Here is a 6,486-nt window from a genome sequence, read left to right as displayed (position 1 = left end):
CAAACAGGTAACGATTACTGAAAACACCACAAATTGAAGATGACCACAGGATAATGTGCATATATACTTTAATGATCTGGAAGAATCAGCTCACCATTGTATTCAAGACATCTAGAGATGATGTCAAATTTGGTTGTCCTTGGATACCTTTTTGTGAATGTTAGAATGAAGTCAGGGTCAAGCACACAAATTTAGTTTAAAAGCAAAAGGTGAAACAGACTTCTTTTCAAAAAGCTATTGTGTCTGGCTAGAAATCATCGAATCCATGGGTCAAGGGAAGAAAAAAAACCTAGTGACCACGTGACTGTTTCAGGAGCTGGTGGTAAAATGACAGTTGACAATTATTTAAATTAGATATGATATTGATGTCCAACTGACCCAATGATTTTTAGTCCATGTGCAAAAAATATATCAAGGAATACATACTGATTTATGTTTTCTCAGCTGTGTTGCCCCCCTTCAAGCCTGCATTCTGATTGGGAATCTAATAACTTCTACTGCAGGGAGGAGGATTTTCAGAAAAGGAGTGTCCCCCAACTGAGAAAATGAAGAAAAATTAGATGTACACTGTAGAGACACAGGGAGATCTGTTGAGCCAGACGACACTTGCTTTACTGTCAATTAGTAGGAGGCGCAGCTTTTTGATGAGTTGGGTAACATATTGCTGCTTTTCTCAAGGTATTGCCCACGGCTCTTGAGAAGTGATGAAGTGGGGCCAAGGAATTAGCCTCCGAATGCCCTCTGCCATGGATGTTGTCTCTATTTTCCACTTTTAAGATTTAGCTTAGACATGTTGCAGTGTCTTACCAAGTGAGCTACAGACAGTAAGTGCATCTTGAAGCACACGACTCTTTCCTTCTCACTGCAGCAGAGAACCTCTGCATTGGAGAATCCTGAGATGTCATCCGTGGTCATTTTTCATGTTAGGAATCAGTAAAGATGCTATGTCCACCTGGATGAGGAGGGTAAGGTTTCAGTCTCTAAAGTGGTAATGATGGGTTGACCTTTTCACTTAATGAGTCTCACATCAACAAATGCATGTCTGTTCTGGACAAAGAAGAAACAAATGTTTCAAAAATAATAACTTGAAAGGTCAGTGGGACAAGTCAGGCATCTTCTTCATGTCTTCAAGTTCGGATATCAAACATGGGTTTCCTATCCTGAGTGATACTGACAATTTGTCATGCTCTGCGCCTCATGTATACCAAAGGCTTTCCTAGATAAAATGTCTAGAAATGGTAACATTCTTGATATCTGTTAAACAGGGGAAGATGAAGGAATTAAAATTAGTCCCTAATGTGCATTGATTTTTTTAAAGACATCAATTTTACAGAAATTTTGAAGAATTAAAGTGACAGAAAATTTCAAAGCACCTTCTCCTTCTGGTAGAAAACTGTTCTGTTTTCCTTTTTTGATGAATGTGACATAGAACCAGTACTACTATTGTTTGTATTGTACTTAGGGTTTACAGAGTAATTCACAGCTATCCTCCTATTTCATCTGTGCAATGACCTCTGGAAGATAAGGTTTCGTAGTTATGCTTTTTAATGTCTATTTTTTAACTCTGTCTAAAAGCAGATTGATTGAGCTCCATTTGCTCAATTTAGACGGCTGGACTGATTAATTGTGTCAGAACATTCCAGGAGGCAGATGAAAGGAAGAGACAGGAGTTCTACATGATGGAAACTGTTCCTGAAATGATTTGGCCAACAGCCTTATCCATTTTTCCCACGGCTGGAAACAAAACACAACCCAAGGCAAGGAAAACAGGGAGTCCATGTGACTCCAACCTTGGCACGTAGAGTCACGGCTGTCCTCCTGTGCCTTGGAGAAGAGGATGCTTTGGGTCTCTGTTCTACAATCTCTGTTTTGCTTTTCCTCCACAGTGTCTTATTTTACTAGCATATGCTGTAACTTGACTTACATTTCATAACATTAAAACAAAAATCAGGAACTCTTTATCATTTATTAACTAATTGGTAAATAGTTTTTCATGAATTTTTAACTTTATTATTAGGACTTACCGTGGCAATGTACAACAGCTAGTTCCCCAGATAACAGCAGTAGCTTACACATGCTAAACTTGTATTTCCCTCTTACATAAAGAAGTCAAGCAATTGGTACCGCAAGGCTGGTTTGCATGAAGGCCCCAGGGTCAGAGAACCAGATGCTTGTTATTTTCAGCCCGTCAACTTGATGGCCCAAAGTGGCTGCCTGAGGGTCAACCATCAAGTCCACATTCCAGGCAGCAGAGAGGAGGGAAGAAAGGTGCTTCAGTTCCCTTTTGGGATGGTTCTGTAAAGTCCCAGGTAGCTTTCCTGCTTTTATCTTGTTTAGACAGAGGGCTGAGAGACAGCTTGCTATGAGGTAAGCTCAGCTGAGGACCAGGCATCTCCCTCGAGGGGAGGAGAGGGAGGGGCAAGGGGGCACCTCTCATCCTGCACGTGGTGTAAGGCACCACGATGAGCCGCCAGGGGCCTCCGCAGTCCGTCCATTGCTTCGGGCTGCACTGAGCGGCTGGTAACGGTTGAGATTTTCATGTAGAGCTGCGTGTATGCTGGAACAATTGCTCAGTTCATTTAAACTAGTGGCTAGCAGAGCACGTTGGAGAACACATTTGTTCTCACCTTCTAGCCAGGGACCCTCCCGCCAGGTTTCTGTCCTGCTGTTCATTTCCACATTATTTCCCAAGACTTCCGGAACAAATGTAAGAAGCCTGATGTTCAAATGCTTTTCCGTGTGATTCCCCCCTTGTTCTTTGTAGGAACAGCAAATTGCCTAGAGAACATTGGACAAAATGCCAACACCCCATTTTTTTAAGTGTCTGAGATTTGGTGTTAGGAAATAAAAGAAATTTCCAGGAACACCCTTAAGAAACATTATTTCTTTCAAATGTGATTTGGAAAAGCAAAGGAAAATACATTTTATAGCACAGCTTTTAAGACAGCTGAAGAGGCAGTAAGTTCCCATAATGTAACTTCCAACAATTCTTTATATTTCTCTTGGAATTTCCTTGGTTCTTGATGTAAATTTTTAATAATTAATATCAGCTTTCTATTCTTTCTCTTCCTGTAGTTGTAGAATTAATGTGAAAATAGCTTTTTGTGTCACTGATGAAGCCTCCTGGTCAGACTTCTAGCTAAACAGCTTGTGTACGTTTTGGTGGCAGGTGTGCTAAATAGTAGTTTTCAGGCACATGAGGGATGCCCATCACACCAGCACTGCGGGAGCCTATTTCTCACCCACGACCAGGTGAGAACCTCCTTTCTTCCGCCGCCTCACCCAGGCCCCCATATTCTGATTCTTTCTCACGACCCATTTTCATAAATTTCAGCCCTGCACAAGCAGAGGAAGTCTTGGTTTCTCAAAGACCAGGAAATTAGTTCTAGGTTTTCTGTTAAAAGACAGTGTATAAAATCAGGCACTTTGATATGTCTTTTGAGGTCTCAGGATCCCTGCATTTAAAACAAGAACTTGAGTTACAATACTATTCTCTTCTACTTTTGAAATTCTAAAGCTCCACACAATAGCTTTTTTTAATTGCTAAAATTTTTCTAGAATATATTTTTCGAAGATTCACAAATATCTGTTAATTTATATTTAAAAATGTTATATTTAAGAAATGGAATATTTACATTTAAATAGGAATTTAAGTCAAGAAATGTTTGATACTGAATGTTTACTATGAATTCAAGTATGTAAGCTTGATGTCTGTGGTACTGTCGATAAACCACAAAATTTGAGAGTTGTTGGTTAAAGTTTATCTGGGGCAAAATGAGGACCAGATTCCAGGTGACAGCATCTCAGAGAGCTTGCAGGAACTGCTCTGAAGATGAGGGGGAGCTCAGAATTATATAAGATTTCAGTGAAGGGGGACGTGCGGTCCAGTACACGGTTAGGCAGAGGCTGCTGCTAGTCAAGGAGCAGGTGTCTCTGTTAATGATTTTAGTGCTTTTCTAGATAGGAAGACATGCAAGAATTTGGGCTCATAAAATTTCCTGAAAATGTCTAACTATCTGAAGACTTTTCTGCCCATTTTCCCAGAGCACAGAGCGCCCCATTCCTGATGTTTAGAGGGTGTTGGAGGTCAGCAGCTGCAGTGGCTCATGACTAAAGCAAATCAGAGGCATATGACAAGTGCCAATTTTTAGTTGACAATATGTATATATTGTAGGAAAAAATGTTACTTTCCAACCCTACCCGTACTCTAGTTTTAGTTAGAGATCAACGGATTACTGTGTTAGATGACTTAGGTCAGACGAGAGGGCGACGGATTCGTCTCGTGAGCCGGCCCGTGCTCTATGTCAGCCTCCTTGATCACATTCAATTTCCTTTCCCTTCAAATAGCATGCTTCTGATTTTGTGAAGTTTAGAGCCTGTCCTGTGCACATGGGGTCTGGAGATGGCCCTGTTCCTGTGGTCTTTGTTTATTCTGTGAATTATGGTGTGAAACTTTATGTGCCCAAGCTTCATCATAACTTCAAATTTAAAGGATTTAAATATGGGAGATGGATGCCAAGTTCTGGGAATAGATTTTCAGGATAACAGCCAGGATTGGTAAAAAGTAGGGAGAATGGATACAGCCTTCAAAAAAGAATTGCTATTTTACAATTTCTGGCAGAAAAATTAAAAGGCTTGTTGGGATTCTATCAGGAATGTTTAATTGGTAGACTTGTCTCTCATTTTCACGAAACAAAATAATTTTATTATTTGTTCAGGGCCTACTATCTGGCAATGAGGTAGCCCCTTTGCATATAGTTTTATCATTTAATCTCTACAAAGAATCCTAGGAGAACACACGTGTCACAGGTGAGGGAACCAAGAACATCCAGGGTATGTGACAGGAAGGCAGATGGGCTGGAGGGCTTACCCTCCTTCAGGCTGAGACAGAGACACCAAGGCTTATTGACAAGCATGTTGCTGAAGTGGTTTACTTAATACTTTGCTTCCTTCATGAAGTGGACCCCTTGAAATTGTTTATGTCTGGCTTATCTTCCCCTCTCTCCTCTACCTCAGGACTTCTCATAAGTAGAATGAATTCGGCCTCAACTTATTCAGTAAAACCAGAAAATATAAAATTAGGCCACACAAATGTCTGATTAGTCCTTGTAATTCAGTAATTCCTAAAATTCCTAGAAACGCAAGGAAGGTGTGTTACCTCGGGGACTGAGTGCATTTGAAGAGTGAGAAATGTAGTGTGATCTGGTAAAGGCATAGGCTGTATAGACAAAGATCCGGGTTTGGATCCTGGCTCCACCATGTACTGGAAACATGACCATCCAGAGCCTCAGTTTCTTCATGTGTTGAATGGGCTGATGGAGCTCACCTCCAAGCAGTCAGGTCAAAATGAGATGGTACGAGTGACTCTCAGGCAGAATGCTTGACATAGTGCTAGTTACTCTTGCTGCTTTATAATGTCTTCTTAGGTAATTCTGTTGTCCATTGGCTTGCGAATACCTCCTCATTTGGTTTAAGAAAAATAGCATGCCTTAAGAATTTTAAAACAAGGAATGAAGATTTGCTGAATACTCCTGGGTGTATTCTTATAGTTCATTTATTAAAAAAAAAGTAGGAGTTCTCTAAACAGAATTTATTCAGTGTGCCTTGAATATGATTCAGTTAAATATGATTTTCCTTTAAATTCTTTTCAGAAATTTTCTGTGATATTTTTATTGAATAGTAGTTGAAGTTTTCTGAGGAGGGGTTACATTTTAAAAAGTTTATTCTAGTAACAATTGATACATTAAATAAATGATTCATATCCCTGGACAGCGTAAAGCCCTGTTTTTTTTTTAATATATAAAATTTTGGGGGATAGTTCTATGACATTTTATTGGGCAGAAGTATTTCCCATTTCCATTTTACAGGCAGAGAAGATGAGTCACACGATACTCATTATACAAGAGCAGCAGAGGTTGATTAATTTGGGCAGAAGAGGAAAAGTGTGTGGAGAAAAAATCCTTGCTTCTCAAACTGGACACATTCTGCGGTGCTGTGCAGCTGAAACGGTTTTGAATTTGTTTCTGGGTTGTCCTAGATTTCGGCCCATGTGCCTGGAAAGGTCTCTCAGGCAAACATGCTAATTTAAGAAGTTTGTCATTCTAAATGCTCTTAAGAGGATTAAACAAATTCCACAGCAAATAAATCAACATGTTTGGAAGGTTTCCCACCCTCATGTAATTTCCAGAAAACAGACATTATTCACTTGCTAAACCAAACACACAGGTATATAAATGAGCCTGACTCACATGACTGGACAGCAAGGAGGGAGCCTCATCTATTGGGTGAGTTCTGCTGCAAGAACCGCACCTGAAGGTTTAATTAGTATTTATTTCCAGCGAGTGCTGCTCCAGCCTTTTTCTCCCCAATGTAAGAAAGCGCCCTCCTTGCCTGGCCGTTAGTGTGCAGAGCCCCGCGGCTACAACACTCCCCTGATCATCAGGAGGCTGATGGAGCCTGTTTGGTTAGAAACGTTTAGCTACACTC

Source organism: Vicugna pacos, unplaced genomic scaffold, assembly GCF_048564905.1.
Source record: "Vicugna pacos unplaced genomic scaffold, VicPac4 scaffold_19, whole genome shotgun sequence".
NCBI classification, from domain to species: Eukaryota; Metazoa; Chordata; class Mammalia; order Artiodactyla; family Camelidae; genus Vicugna; species Vicugna pacos.
This window is presented reverse-complemented; position numbering follows the sequence as displayed.